This window comes from Sardina pilchardus, chromosome 19, assembly GCF_963854185.1.
Source record: "Sardina pilchardus chromosome 19, fSarPil1.1, whole genome shotgun sequence".
Lineage (NCBI taxonomy): Eukaryota > Metazoa > Chordata > Actinopteri > Clupeiformes > Clupeidae > Sardina > Sardina pilchardus.
In genome coordinates, this window is record NC_085012.1 from 25,571,255 (window position 1) to 25,586,210 (window position 14,956).

The following is a 14,956-nucleotide window of genomic DNA, read 5'->3' on the forward strand; positions in this document are numbered from 1 at the left end:
ATTTAAATTCAGACTGTAACGCCTATTATGCTATTAAGCCTATATTAACATGTAATTCACAAGTTATTAGTGAGCTAGCCTGCGACATACGACGACAAAGAGATTAATTGTAGGCTAATGCCAACATATTCCTTCAGAATGTAGGCGGACACATCGCACCTCTGCCTTCCGTGTGATGTGACTTCTCTTAATCCACTGCTCTTTTCGCAGAGCTCGCTTTGGAAGGGACCATTCACTGTTTGAGCCCATAGACGCGGCAAAGTGGGGGCGCAGTTTATGCTTCCAAAATCTGCCCGTACCAGCAGTGTCAGTCGACGAGAGCTGAGTGAATTGCAGGTCTGCAAGACTGTGTACGCCTGGCTTCCCTCAAACTTTGGGTCCATTACTCACGTTTCTACTCGGCGCACACAGAGACCGCGTCCCTTGTTTTGCTGTCAGGCAAAGAATCGGTTTCTCCTTACAAACCGTGTTTCAAGGAGATCGGGTCCAAAACACACCGGTCCAAGGGGAAGCTGCGTGTCCACTGCGATCTACCCGGGGACTGATACGGAGTAATTTGGCTGTCGATGTGGATAGCGCGGTGAAACTGGAATTACTTTAACTTTACATTGAACTGCTTCATCGCATTTTCTGGCTCGTGCTGATCGGAACCTTCACTCCAGTTTGGCAAAACTGGAATTTGCAGACTATTTGGTAAGTCTTCAGTTTCTATGTTGTTTGTAACTGAATGAAATGTTCGTTGTCCTCGGGTGGTCTGGATATTGTGTAGGCTACACCTGAACATATTGTCTGACCATGTTCAACTCTCTCCGGGATGGGATAGAATAGGCTACAGTCTGCTACACAAAAGTTTTAGATCTGCACTATGGTAATTGCTTTCAAACATATGTAAACAGTTGCCACGTGAAATGTAAGTGATTATTTATTTGCTTCCATTTTTTGCGCGTAGTTTTAACAGAAGGCTTAGTCTATCTCAACCTCAAAAGGTTTTCGAATCAAGCCTATTTTTTTAAAAGCTTTCCACAATTTGTATCTTGTTGAATAGTATGTGGACGACAGTCTGCATATTCTATTCGAGTTTGTGTTATATTCAAATTGAACTTACCGCACGGTGGTGCTACCACAGTAGCCTTATCATCGATATGGACGGGTTACAATAGCCTACGTGGTATGCGCTGCATCAAAAGTTCGATTTGATTCGTAGTCTGCTAATTATTGGTAGGCTATCCTTTAAAATGTATGACTTGGGTTGGGTGCATACTAAGTGATAAGAAATTATGTCTAATTTTTTTTCAAAACGCTTATGCTTTAGGCTATTCGTCAACATCTCCTCTTATGAACTGAAGAGTATTTTCTAGTTAAGCCTTATTCAGTATAGCATATGCACTTCAGTAGCCTAAACGTATTTTCCTAGCTATAAATGTGCTTTCAGATTGTCACTATTTGGACCGTGATGTTCATGTGACTTGTAAGTGCTCTGTTGTTCTGTAGAAAACATTGTGCACTGTCTAGAGTAGAAGTCACCGTGTCATTCCACACACGTCCAATTATTCATAATTTAGCATGGACACGCACTTCAAGACAGCACCAGCTGACCCTGTCACAAAGTGGCTTTGTTTATGAGTTGTGAGTGAAATGTGATGTACAGGACTGTAAGTGCCACCATGGGCAGTATTTGTGAAGCACTGTCCATTAGCATGTTGTCTTCACAGGAGTCTTTTATCACGGTGGCAGCACAGCAGACTTTAATGACTTTCTCTCACATGCATTTTCACAGAGAATTCACCCAAATGCCAAGGGACATGTTATGATCCCAGCTTAGTGGTGTGGCCTCCCGGTGAAGTTATTTTTTTCCTGAGCTTTCTGTTTGTTTGTTTCCTTTTCCCCAATCTCATCAATAGGAGATAGCATTTCATATCAGGACTTAGGCATCACGCTGTGCCACTCATGTGGTTAAATCTGTGTGGTTTATGGAAAACAGTGAGCCCCGTCCTGCAGGTGAGATGACTTCAGACTCCTCATTGTGCTCTCCTGCGTGTTCAATTTGGGCCCCCTACAGATAATGGATCTTATTGTATAGATGTGTACCGTATACACCTCAGGGGTGAGGATGTATGTTGCTGATGTATGCTGATGAATGGTTATCACTTAGAGAAATTGATTGCTTTATAAAAAGGAGGAAAAGCTCAATGTAAAAAAAGATTACCGCATTCAAATCATACTCTGACTGTGGCACATAAAATTGATTCTAAATCATAAATGAAGTCATACACATGTTATTCATAGTGCAGTCAGTGTAGGTCTAAATAGTAATTCTGGATCACACTGCTGATATTCTGGAACAAATCTGGCCCTGATCAGAACCAGAGCTCAGCCAGATCTGTGCCAGCCACCCTCTGAAGGACTCAGAATCATTTAACGTGGCGAGCCATGGAGTCTGGATGAGGGAGGCTGAGATGAATTGCATGTCTGATTGATTGTGCAAGCGGCCTGTTTTGCTCTCAGCTTTATTTGGATAAATGAAGAGCTAAATGAGCTGGTGCCGTGAAGGATATGTCCCGCCTGGGGAGTACTGGCCCTGTGGCGGGGGCCCGTGAACTCCGGGATAAACATAGCCACAGGGCCACACTCTGGGAATTCTGCAACGAGATCGTCCCCGTAGAGGAATGCCTTGAGGTCTCTATGGTGACAGAGAGTGACAGGCTCGTTGCTGACGGACGGTCTCGCGTCTCTTTTTGTCTTTAGTTTAGAATCCTAGCTGGAATGCAGTTTTTTGGCAAGTGTGGTGTGTGTGTGTGTGTGTGTGTGTGTGTGTGTGTGCGCGCATGGGTGCACAACTGTGTTTATGTGTTTGTGTTTAAGACTGAATCTATGTCATTGTCTGATTGTGTGAAGAGCCCATCACTTAATTATGTTTGAGGATAGAAATAGGCGACTAATGCAACCAAACAGCATCTATAAAAATATTAATATCATATTAGCCTGAGGCAAGTTTTTATGTATTTCTTGACAACACAGCCTGAGCTTATGAAATATTAAATGCTTATAGAAGTTAACCACGAGTTTGACAGGCTTGTCAGAGGACTGAGTGAAGGGAACTGAGATAGAAAATTCCTGTGGTTGCCGGAAGAAAGATCCATGAGAGAAAATATCGCTGCTCTATCTGACTGATGTGGCTTCAGTCACTCATTCCCATCCTGTTTGTATTCAGCGGGATGTTTGTTTGTAGATTTATGCTACCCTTTGTGTGCCTCGCTCTTGGCCTCTGCATATAGCGGCCGCTCCGCCACCGTCCGCACACACACACACACACACACACACACGCACGCTCCTCTGGATGCCACTTCTGATAGGAGTGGAGCCCGGCGCTACCGCGCGGATAAGACAGGATAGACTAAAGTGTCAAGGCAAGACGCTAGCTGCCAGTTTATTACCTCAGTAGACACATACGGCCTTCAGGGAAGAGTGTCTGACTGCTGAGGGAGGGAGGGAGGGAGGCAAAGAAGGACAGTGAGAGAGAGGGAGACAGAGAGAGAGAGAGAGAGAAAGGGAGGGGTGGCAGGAGGGAGGGGGAGACACATTTACCCGCGGGCATGTTTGTGGCTGTCTTAAGTAAAGCTCAGAAGCCTCTGTTTATGTGCAATAAAGAGAGCTCCCTCCACGCAAGAGTACGATTCTCTCTCCTGCTATTGTCATTCAAGGATATTGTGCCGTTGCCATGGCTACCTATCACCTTAGCCAATTGAAGTATCCCTTTAGACACATTAGACAAGAAAGATGTTGGGGTAATCAAGACTTGTCCTGTTTTGCCATAACTGTTTTAGACGGCACCACAACACTGATTTAAATTCAGTTCATTTTGAATTTTAGTGGACCTTTTTATATGCTCCTGATCCTGCATAGTAAGTGTTGTATAAAGTCTAAGTAAAAAGTGACAAATGGATTTGGGACTTTGCCTATAGTTTGAAAAAGCCAACTCAGACGTGACTACCATACCTTTACCGGTTCTATGGTAGATGACAGGCTGGCCTGGAATGAATGCCTCCATAACCTGGGGCAGATCTGGCAGATACACCCCACCAAATCAAGACCAGATCTGTCTCCTTCTCAGCTGATCGTCTGGGTTCCTCAGTCTCCACTCTGCTCCCCGGATGCCTGTGGCTGTTTGGAGTGTGTGTGATAGGGGGGGAGGGTTGTGCAGAGCCAAGTCCGCAAGTCCGAGCGGATTACCCTGATAGCTCCCGCGCTCGTATCCACATGCTGATGTGTGTGCTTAGCACTTACAAGCCTCCAAAACCTCAAGCCTGTCCTCCCAGAGGCTCCGTGGCCGTGGAGGTTATAAATACCCCGTCAGTGTGCTGTGGGAGAGGGTCATTAACAGCCCCACCACTGAGCTGAGACTGCTGTTGACTTAAGAAAGCATTTCTCTCCCTCCTTCTCTCCCTCCTTCTCTCCCTCCCTCCCTCCCGCACTTGCACACTCACTCATTCATTCACTCACTCACACTCTCATTGACTGTCACACACTCTCTCTCTTTCTCTGTGTGTGTGTGTGTGTGTGTGCTGTTATGTGTGGTGCTCTCTTTCTCTTTCTCTCTCTCTCTCTGTGTGTGTATGTGTGTTTTGCATGTGTGAGTGTGAGGTGTGTGTTCACGGTCACGGTCACGTCACACTCACACACACATTCATCTGAAAGAGGGTTGATGGCATGATGCTTCCTACACAGCTCCTCTACACCCCTGTCCTCTGCCTTGCCGTGCTCATCTACACTCGCCTCCCCTCCCCTCCACGCACTAAACCGCCACAGTTTTCCATCACTGCCATGGCACCACAGCATCAACACATGGCTTAGCACCAACCCCTTCATCTGACACACCCATATGTTTCCTCTCCAACGCTCCTAGTCAGAAGACACAGGGAGGACAGGTTCCATTACTCCTCGATGGCCCGGAGTCATCCTTTCTTTTGTGGGCCAGGGAGAGAGGCGTGGTGTGGGTCTACTTGTTTGCTAATGGGAAACGCATTGTAATTGATGCTGTTTTCTGCAGGGCCATCTACAGAAGCTCTTGAGGAATCTCCAGTAGAGAGGGGACTGTTTGTGTAGAGTTTGATTGTGTGTGTCTACAGTCAGGAGGTCTTTTGATGCCACAAATAAAAGTTTATCTTTGTGACTACTTATCTCATGATCAACAAACAAGCAAAGCTAATTTCCTCATAATCTCGGAGTAATTGAACATTCAAATTGTACTCTCCGAGTGTACAGATTAATTATGAGCATGCTTTTGATGATTGGGCATGAAGCAACAAGCATCTGTGGGTAATCAGAGGACCGTGAGCAGATAAAGGTCTTAGGAATAAAAAGCACTCGCTTTTGATTACTGTGTGATAATGAAGCACAAAGAATCTTCCGGAAGCCGAAGCCAGGCGTACTCCAGCGAGAAATAGTTCTCCTCCACGTCTTTCAGATAGCCATCTTTTCTGAGTTTGCACTAAAGATCTGCGTAGGCATCTGAAGTGTCTCTCATTTGGAGTGTTTAGGTTTGGGAGATTCCGCGTGAGACGGCCGTGACAGCGCCAGCGTCCAGGTCGCGGGGGGAGGGGGGCGAGGTTTGGATAGGTAAACGCGCCGACGTTTTGGCTCGGGACCTTCTGCGTGCTTCTTCGTCTCCCCAGCTGCGTGCAGCCAGCGAGCGTCTCTGCCGAGCGAACTCCATCCATCACCGAGTGCTGCCCATGTTCAGGGACTCAACACAGATGGAGGGAGGGACGCAGTGGGGGGAGAGGATAGATTTGGTTTAACACATCTGTGTCTGCGTGTGTGTGTGTGTGTGTTTGTGTAGTGTGTACGTGTACGTGTATGTGTGTGTGTGTGAGATGGACTTGTGTGTATACCTACCATTTGTCTGATGGGATGTCTGTGTGAGATGTTTGTTAGTGTTACTGTGTGTGTGTGTGTGTGTGTGTGTGTGTGTTTGCTTGTGTGTCTGTGGGGATGTATCCGTATGAGTAATGTGTGTGAGGGCTGTTTGTACATTTGGCCCTGGGAGGCGGAGCCCTCTGCCCTTCCTCGGAGCTCCTTAATGAGCGGGGATGCTTGGCAGGTGGTCCGTCAGCAAACAAAAAAAACGTCTTGTTCTGGCCCCAGACACACTTCCTCTGAGTCATCTTGTTTATTAGTGTGTGTGTGTGTGTGTGTGTGTGTCATGTCCTGGGCTATGGCAGACACACACATGTAAACACACGCACACACACACACATATACACGCACACACACACACACACACGCGCACACACACACACACACGTGCACGCACACACTCGCGCACGCACATACAGTATACACGCACATACACACACATACATTCACGCACACACACACACACACACACACACACAGGCACACAGTTCTGGCTCAGTTTAGGCCAGGTGTGCAGAGGGTGCTGAGCAGTCAGCCTCTGGCTGGCCAGAAACACATGTTGTTATTGTTATTCCTCCCAGTGTTGAGTCTAACTTCGCCAAGGTGTGTGTAGGTGTGTGTGTGTGTGTGTGTGTGTGTGTGTGTGTGTGTGTGTGTGTCTTTATTGCCTGGCACCATTGTGGTTTAGCAGGAGCCTGTTGGCCGTTCTCCTCTGGAGTAGATCAGATCAGAGTAGCGTAGACTGCATCCAAGGGGAGTATATTTATGCAATACTCTGTGGATTCAAAGCTTGTTAAAAGTGGACACAGAGTTTGGGCTTTAGACAGTAGAGAGAGAGAGAGGGAGAGAGAGAGAGATGGAGAGAAAGATAGATGGAGAGAGAGTGAGAGAGAAAGAGCAGTAAATAAAGCTGTACATCTGTAATTGAAATATTACTTTAGGGTGGAAATAAGGCATGGTTCAATATATAGAGAAATTTTCGGTATAGTATGACCTCTCCTTTAGTGTGTGTGTGTGTGTGTGTGTGTGTGTGTGTGTGTGTGTGTGTGTGTGTGTGTGTGTGTGTGTGTGTGTGTGTGTGTGTGTGTGTGTGTGTGTGTGTGTGTGTGTGTGTGTGTGTGTGTGTGTGTGTGTGTGTGTGTGTGTGTGTGTGTGTGTGTGTGCGTGTGAGAGAGAGAGAGAGAGAGAGAGAGAGAGAGAGAGAGAGAGAGAGAAAGGGAGTGAAATGAATCCCAGTAAGAGAGGGAATATTTCTTTGTCTATATGACCGCTGCTTTGTTTAGAATATCCTGAGAGTTGCTGTCCATCTTGACAGATGAATAGGCAATGAACTCCAGGGCAGCTGAGAAACCTGTCTGTGTTTTCCGATGGACAAGCAAAGAGAATAGATTCTTTCCTATACTATGTGCTCCTTCCCTGGTGAATCACTGTGTACTGTATTATTCTTTCTACCTGTGACTAGTCTGTGTTTAAATGAGCCCGTTTCAAGTTTATGCTTAGAACATAAACTTCCATCCCTGTCTCAAAGACAAAGCAAAAGCCTGTTACAGTATCATACTAGTGTTTTACTATTTTCTGGTTGCCTGATGTATGTATGTTGCTATGTTTGATCTAAACTAATTCAGACAAACACAAGCAGACATATATGGAGCTTACATGATAGCCCATCTGAGAAGTCCTCCACTTCGATCTCCTCCTTTTGTTTTGTTTTGTTTTGTTATTCCAGAGCAGCTTTAATTCTGGAGGAACAGACCACTCACAGATCAATACCGAGCCTTCAAAGCCCTCCATGTAAAGCTCTCTAGTCTCTACCTTCCCTCTTTGGCCGGCCGGCTGGGCTGAGTGATCCAGTGATGTTACTATGTATGGTGCACTTAAAAAAGATGGTGATTGACTACTTAGAGGCGAATGATTGGCCCTTTCCCACTGAGGAGAGGCTTATATCGTGCTGGGGATTCCTGGGAGATTTACTCTCCGGAGAGACAGGCTCCATTCATATTTAAAGCCTGGAAATTGTTTTCCAGCGAGCGGACCGAAAGCCTCTCTCTCTCTCTCTCTCTCTCTCTCTCTCTCTCTCTCTCTCTCTCTCTCTCTCTCTCTCTCTCTCTCTCTCTCTCTCTCTCTCTCTCTCTCTCTCTCTCTCTCTCTCTCTCTCTCTCTCTCGCTCTGTCTCTGTCTCTGTCTCTGTGTGTATGCTTGTGTGTGTGTGTGTGTGTGTGTGTGTGTGTGTGTGTGCTCTCAGAAATGCTGCAAAAAAACCCCTCCCGACTGATGCTGAGTGACGGCCAGGGGTATGAGAACCGGAGCAGGCGTTCCGTGTTCCGTGTTCCGTGTTGGGCTTGAGGAGCCGGCTGTGTCCGCCGCTACCACTACTGACACAAACAGTCTCCTGCCCACAAAGAACAGGGCCACAATGAAGCCCGATAAATCATTGAATATTTATAGAAACGCATGTTTATTTCACATCACTTCCCCACCGTCCTCTGCCTACTTTATCAGAGGTCGTGGGGATGGATTAAATTGAGGGGAGAAAACACAGGATGAGGTTTCAGCATTTTTTGTGTGTGTTGGTGGGGGTGAAGTTGCTGGCAGGAGATGGACGTGGGGGAGGTGTGTGTGTGTATGTGCGTGTGTGTGTGTGTGTGTGTGTGTGTGTGTGTGTGGGGCGTTTATGGGGAGGCTGGCAGCTGGAGTGCTATCAACAATCCCAGTGTGATTTTTTTTTCACCTTTACCGGCGAACGTCTCTGCGAGAGCTTCGCCCTCTTGTACCCGCCGGGAGTAAATAGCCAAAAAAGCAGGGCCCGCTCGAGCGACAAATTTCACATCGACCCTGCGCGCCGCTTTCTTCCTCTTCTGCTGCTGCCAAAAAGAAGGGCTCTCCGCTGCTGCTGCGGCTTGGCAGGTCCTCGTGACATCAAAAACAGCTCCCGAAAAAAAGCGTGACCTCGTCTCGGCGAAACGGCACTCGCGTGGCCTATAGGCTAGTGGCTCTCATTAGTGCTTTGTCAGTGGTGGTCGACAGCAGTGCGGAGTGTTGTTACATAAAACAGGTGAGAGACGATGTGTTGTTATTGTGTGCGCTGGGGGATCGAGTGTAGTGGTGGGAACACTCTCACCACGTTTCCTGCCCATTATTGCTTGCTGTTTGTTTTCAAACAAACACAAGTAGCCTAATACCCAATCTTGCTGTCAGTCCAAAGGGTGTGTGTGTGTGTGTGTGTGTGTGTGTGTGTGTCTGTGTGTCTGTGTGTGTGAGAGCTTGTGTGTGTGTGTGTGTATGTGTGTGTGTGTGTGTGTGTGTGTGTGTGCTTGTGTGCTTGTGTCAGTCTGTGGCTGGGGGGTATTTGTTCAAGCGAAATCCGAGAGTGCTCACATAACCACTTCTAATGGTTTCACGAGCGACAAAAGGCTGTTGTGTGTGCGGGAGCGTCGTCTCTGCCGTAGCCACCTCCACCTGCCCACCACACACAGGCGGATCTGTTCCTCTCCTCCACCAGGGGTTGGCCCGCTCTCCCGTGGAAAATGGCGAGGGCTAACTGTTAATTAGCTATGAAGTGGAAATAAAGTGCTGCGCTTTAAACAATTACGAGAGCTAAAAATGTCCCTCTCGTCCCAGGGGAGAGAGGGGATGAAGCGCCATTGGCTCTGTGTGTGTGTGTGTGTGTGTGTGTGTGTGTGTGTGTGTGTGTGTGTGTGTGTGTGTGTGTGTGTGTGTGTGTGTTCACTGACTGTTTAAAGGAGTCCTATTACAGTAGACGTCCAGGTGTTGTACAAGGACTCATTCACTCATCCATCCATCCATTCACTCACTCACTCACTCATTCACTCACTCACTCACTCACTCACTCACTCACTCACTCACTCACTCATTCACTCATTCATTCATTCATTCATTCATTCATTCACTCACTCACTCACTCACTCACTCACTCACTCACTCACTCACTCACTCACTCACTCACTCACTCACTCACTCACTCACTCAATCACTCACTCACTCATTCATTAATTGTACTGTGATGAAACACAGTTGGGCTTGATATACAAATGCCATTGGCTCTGCGTTAGCACTAACTCTTTGCTGAGTCTCTGGAGACATTCAGGTGTTTTACTTTTCTCTCATTCATCAAATTATTCATTCATTCATTCATTCATTCACTCACTGTCTTGAATACAATAAATCTTATGCACCTGGAGAAAGATACTTAGCCAGGTCATTTGAGAGAGTGTTTGGTTACTTACCGATCTCTATCACGCCGACTGCTCCATAACAAGACCTACTTGCACATAAAAGAAACTAATGTGTGAACCCACAGACAGTTCCCCCTCTTTTGGAAATAATTGCAGTCTGTGCCGAACAATTGCACCCTTGTAATAGGGCCTCCATAGTGGGCCTAACCTGAGCCATATGTTTTCGGTGTTTTGGGAAAGGTAAAATACAAGCTATTAATTAGGACGAGCTAAGTGGGATAATTAGGGTTTTTCTTGTTTCGCTTACAAGGGCTCCTTTTCTTCCAAGTCGGCAAGAGCAGGAATGTTTCTTTGGAAACAATTAGGGGAACAGATTCGGGTGTTTCTGCTTTTGGGATCAGAATCAATTTAGCAGCTCTGCAACCCCCCGCCCTCCCCTCCTACACACACACACACAGCTCTCTTGGTCTTACATGCATCCTCAGGAGTGACGTGCGTCATGCACGCTCACATACACACACACACACACACACCTCCTCCCTCTAGAATGGAGCAGTCTTGCCCAATTTAAAGACGGAGGTGTTCGCCGTAACCTGGCACTGGGAGGCCTGGTCAGGCTAAGTCACCTGTGTGCCACATGTTGTGTGCCTGAGGGAGCGCCTGTGTTAGCAGAAGCGAGCGGAGGAAATAAGTCACGGCCTCCATCTCACTCCAGTTCTATGGGGACAGAGAAGTGGAATACCTCATTAAACGCTATTTATGAGTGTTCTGATGTTTTTATCACTGTTGTATCATTTAATGCCGCTCTCTCAAGATAACTGGCTTAATAACTCTCTGTGTTTGAATACCCACACACTCCCACGACTCCCTGATATTAAATATGGCATAGATGACAGCTACTGTGTATTTATAGCTAGGTATGTACTGTACAGAAGTGTACATACAGAAATGTGGGTTTTTTTTCACCTCACGTGAGAGTATACAATTATCCACCCAATCTGCACCTGTGTATGTTTGTGTTTATCCATGGGTTGTTTAGCAAATGAATGCTCTTAAATTAACGCTTGTTGAATCTGAGTCAGCCTCCTTTAATTCGCCCCAATTGCGGGGAAATTGCAATGAGCTCACTGTGGAAGTTTCACGGGCAATTTCCCTCTAACAAGGGTCCTTGTTTATTTGATTGGCCTGAATGAGAACACGTCATAGAAACAAAAAAAAAGAAAACGTACAGTTTTACCAAAACCTCGCTGCCCAAAAAAGCAGGACTGCTTCGCTGAATTTGCCGTTCATTAGCACCTCGAATAGGAACACTTATTCTACTACATTAGCCAGCGCCGCTCACCGTGTACGGCATTCACCCGCTTAAGGCCTTCATAACATTCCTTCAGGGAACATTGGGCGCTCGCCTGTGTGTTCTTAAGGTGTTTTTAAGGTTTTAGAAAGTCGTGCTTTGGCTCAGTGGAGCTGGCTGGACGTTTGTGGCGTCCAGGGACTCCCTCCGTACTTAGGCAGGCCCCTCTTGCTTATCCAGCTGCAGTGGCGGCCACTCGCCGGCTCTCTCCACAGGCCTGTTTTTCTTCGCCGATTCAATTACCATTGGGGAAGATGTGAGGGGCCACAATGTTATGGCATGTGCTGCGTGTTATTTATGGAGATCCCAGGTGCTCTTTATAGCAGGGGAACACACCCACTTACCCAGCACCCTCCTTCCTCTTTCTGCTCCCCTCCTGGAGGATGCGTGTGTGTGTGTGTGTGTGTGTGTGTGCATTTAGGTTATTGTTTTTGTGTGTGTGTGTGTGTGTGTGTGTGAACTTGAGTTATTGTTTTTTTGTGTATGTGTGTGTGTGCGTGTGTGTGTGTTTTGAGTTAGTGTGTGTGTGTGTGTGTGTAGTGTGTAGCATTGTTGGTAGAGATTGGTTGTTTCTCATTTAGTCATTTTCTCTTTCTGTGTGCAGGTGGGTAAAATCATTTGTTTGAGTTGGAGTGGATACAAGGGTATTGATGGAGTGTTGAGTGTGTGTGTGTGTGTGTGTGTGTGTGTGTGTGTGTGTGTGTGTGTGTGTGTGTGAGAGAGAGAGAGAGAGAGAGAGTGTGTGCGTACAGAATGTCAGTCAGGTCAGTGTGTTGGCTTGTGAATGTGCGTGTGTGTGGTATTAATATGTGCCAGGAACGCGTGTTTCTGTTTTTAAAAGGGTCACAGGGTTTCCCGTCCAGTCAGTGCCTTACTGTATCTGATGTCCATCCAGTGCAGGAGCCAAAACATCTTTCAATACATCACACGCTAAATCCAGCAGGTGAGAACAGCACTTAAATCTTCCCAAATCTGGATATCAGCTCCAAAACAGATTTAGAGCGCTGCATTAGGTCTCTGAACCTATTCGTCATGTGCCTCTCTGTCCAACCTCTCAAAAACGGAGCGCGGGCTAAGAATAACAACACCGATGTCAAAGATGCCAGTTTACTTTTGTAACACTTTAGCAATGCGGTATCTCAGGCCGCGTGGCCATGCTTGACATTCCGGCTCTGTAAATTTGTCTTGCCTTATTTCAGAAAACGGGGGGGCGGTGTGTGTTTGTCAACGCGCTCGGATGAGCCGGGCGTGACACCGAGCACAATGTTTTCTGCTGCGTCGGAGCTCTAATCTAAATAGAACCGCTCGCTCCATCACGCAAACAACGTCCCCGGCCCGGCCCGGGGGGGGGGGGGGGTGCTCCTCGAAACTGAAATGAATGAAAAGAAGCAAAAATCGCGGCTGACAAGTTGAATGGGGGAAGGAGCACAGTTGGTGTATACAAAACGAGCCGCGGCTCGTTCTCCAGTCTCGGGTCTCGAACTCTCGCCCACGAGCACAGAGTGACGCAGCTGACCCTCTCACCCTCTCCTTTGCTCTCGTCCAGCAGTGTGTTAGTGTGTACACGTGTGTGGGTGGGGAGGGGGTTAATGGGGATTAAGTGTGTGTGTGTGTGTGCATGTGTAGTGTGTGTGCGTGTGCGCGCGTGTGTGCATGTGTGTGTACGTTTGTGCGTGTGTGCATACGTGTATGTGTGTGTTTGGAGGTTTTCGGGGATGGATTGCCTACATGTGAGTGTGTGTGCGTGCGTGCGTCCGGCCCCCCATCCTACGTATAAACAACACACGGGAGAATGTGTGTTTTCAGCTCAAGAGACGGCGACCCCGGCGCTAAGCCGCGGACAGCTGCTCTCACTTGTGAAGAGCGCGGCGTGCAGATGGGCCGGCCTGTTTGTCTAGGTAGAGAGGGTCCGCCGCACTCCACATCAAAAGAGCCCCGCCGCTTTGGAGCTCCGCAGAGCCGCGCGCGGGTCAACAAGCCGCCGGCCCGCGCTGCCGCTGATGAAGCGGTCAGAGCGAGAGGAGGCTCACGGGGTCTGTTTTAACGGCATAATGAAGGCCGGTGATCAGAGTCAGACTGTAAATCTGGGAGGTGACCACTCACTGCTGCTGATGAGGAGAGGAGATGGTGTGTGTGTGTGTGTGTGTGTGTGTGTGTGTGAGAGAGAGAGTGAGAGAAAGAGAGAGAGAGAGAGAGAGAGAGAGAGAGGGAGGAAAAAACAAGGGTGTAAAAAATGGAAAGTAAATTGAGACGGTTCCACCCAGGGTGAGGAGGAGAGGGGGAGAGGGCAGGCGCGTGTGGACGATGATGATGATGATGATGATGATGAGGGTGCCCAAAATAGAGCGGGAATGATTGCTAGAGAGTTGATAGAGATGGGGAGGAGGCTTTGAAGTAAACACATCAAAGGGGAAGCTGAGGGGGGGTGGGGGTCAGTCCACAGCGTCTGAGAGAATGAGGCCGTCAAGAGAAGAGAGGAGAGGAGAGGAGGAGAGACAAGAAGAGAAGAAGAACTCGCCCGGTCCGCATTCAGACACACACCGGGCCAGCAGCGGCCATCCAGACAGGTGCCGCGGCCTCTGGACCGGGTCGGTGCCGGATGTGGGCCGGGTCGGGCTCGGCAGGGCCGCTGGATGACAGCCAGAGAGTTGGGAGGGAGATGGCGTCTGCACCACATGGTATATGTGTGGCTTATGAATTCTGATGAGGTTGCGGAAGGATAGTTTTGAGTTGGTGTTGTTTGCTGCAGGGTGTTTTGTGTTTGGGGGAAGGGGGTGGAGGTGGTGGTGGTGGTGGTGGTGTGTGGGTGGGAGGGCGATGGAGGTGGTGTTAGTTAGGTGAAAACAGCTGAAAACAGCCCCAGTGGATGGAGGCCAGGGAGGGGGGTCTGGCTGGCCTGTCTGGCTGCAGGAACCTGTGGAATTTCCCTCAGGCTCAATTAACCCTCCGAACCGTCTGTTTCTCACACCTGGTCTGGACTAGTGGAGCGGCACAGCTCCCCCCCCCCCCCCCCCCCCCCCGTCCACAAAGGGCTCCGTTCCGTTCCGCACGCAGCGCTCTCCCACTCTCACCCTGATTACAGAGGACTCGCCTTTGTTCCTATCAAAAAAATCCCTCTCCTCTTCTGCCGCGTATTACAGACATTTCATTTTAAAAACGCCATGTATGGGTGTGTGAATAAACAGGTGTTAACAGCTCATGCCGGTGCTCAGACTGGCCTGAGGTCAGTTGAGAGCCACGTCTGTAATTAGGCCTCCGCCAGCTCACTGGGTTGGCCATTAGAGGGGCTGACATTTGGAAAGAGATTAACGGCATGGTCCGCTCGCCCCTTTTCTTCATGTGAAGCGACCTTGGATTTGTGAAAGGTCCTAAATAAATGTAACTTATAATTATTGTTATTGAAGTCTGTACTTTGCAGATTCTCTGTATCAGTCAGCCTTCTCTGCTAAAGCGTTGGTGTTTGATAGAGAGATACTGATCAAAGCTCTGCTTTTAT

The 14,956-nt window shown here is 48.0% G+C and overlaps 1 protein-coding gene across 1 annotated transcript in view; it reads left to right on the forward strand.

Moving 5' to 3' along the window:
* The first annotated feature begins 252 nt into the window (after positions 1 to 252).
* Positions 253 to 14,956, forward strand: part of sema5a (sema domain, seven thrombospondin repeats (type 1 and type 1-like), transmembrane domain (TM) and short cytoplasmic domain, (semaphorin) 5A) — a 119,766-nt gene continuing 105,062 nt past the window's right edge. The window contains exon 1 of the mRNA XM_062521611.1: positions 253 to 693. The gene's annotated coding sequence lies outside the window, so the exon portion shown is untranslated. The remainder of the gene's footprint in view (positions 694 to 14,956) is intronic.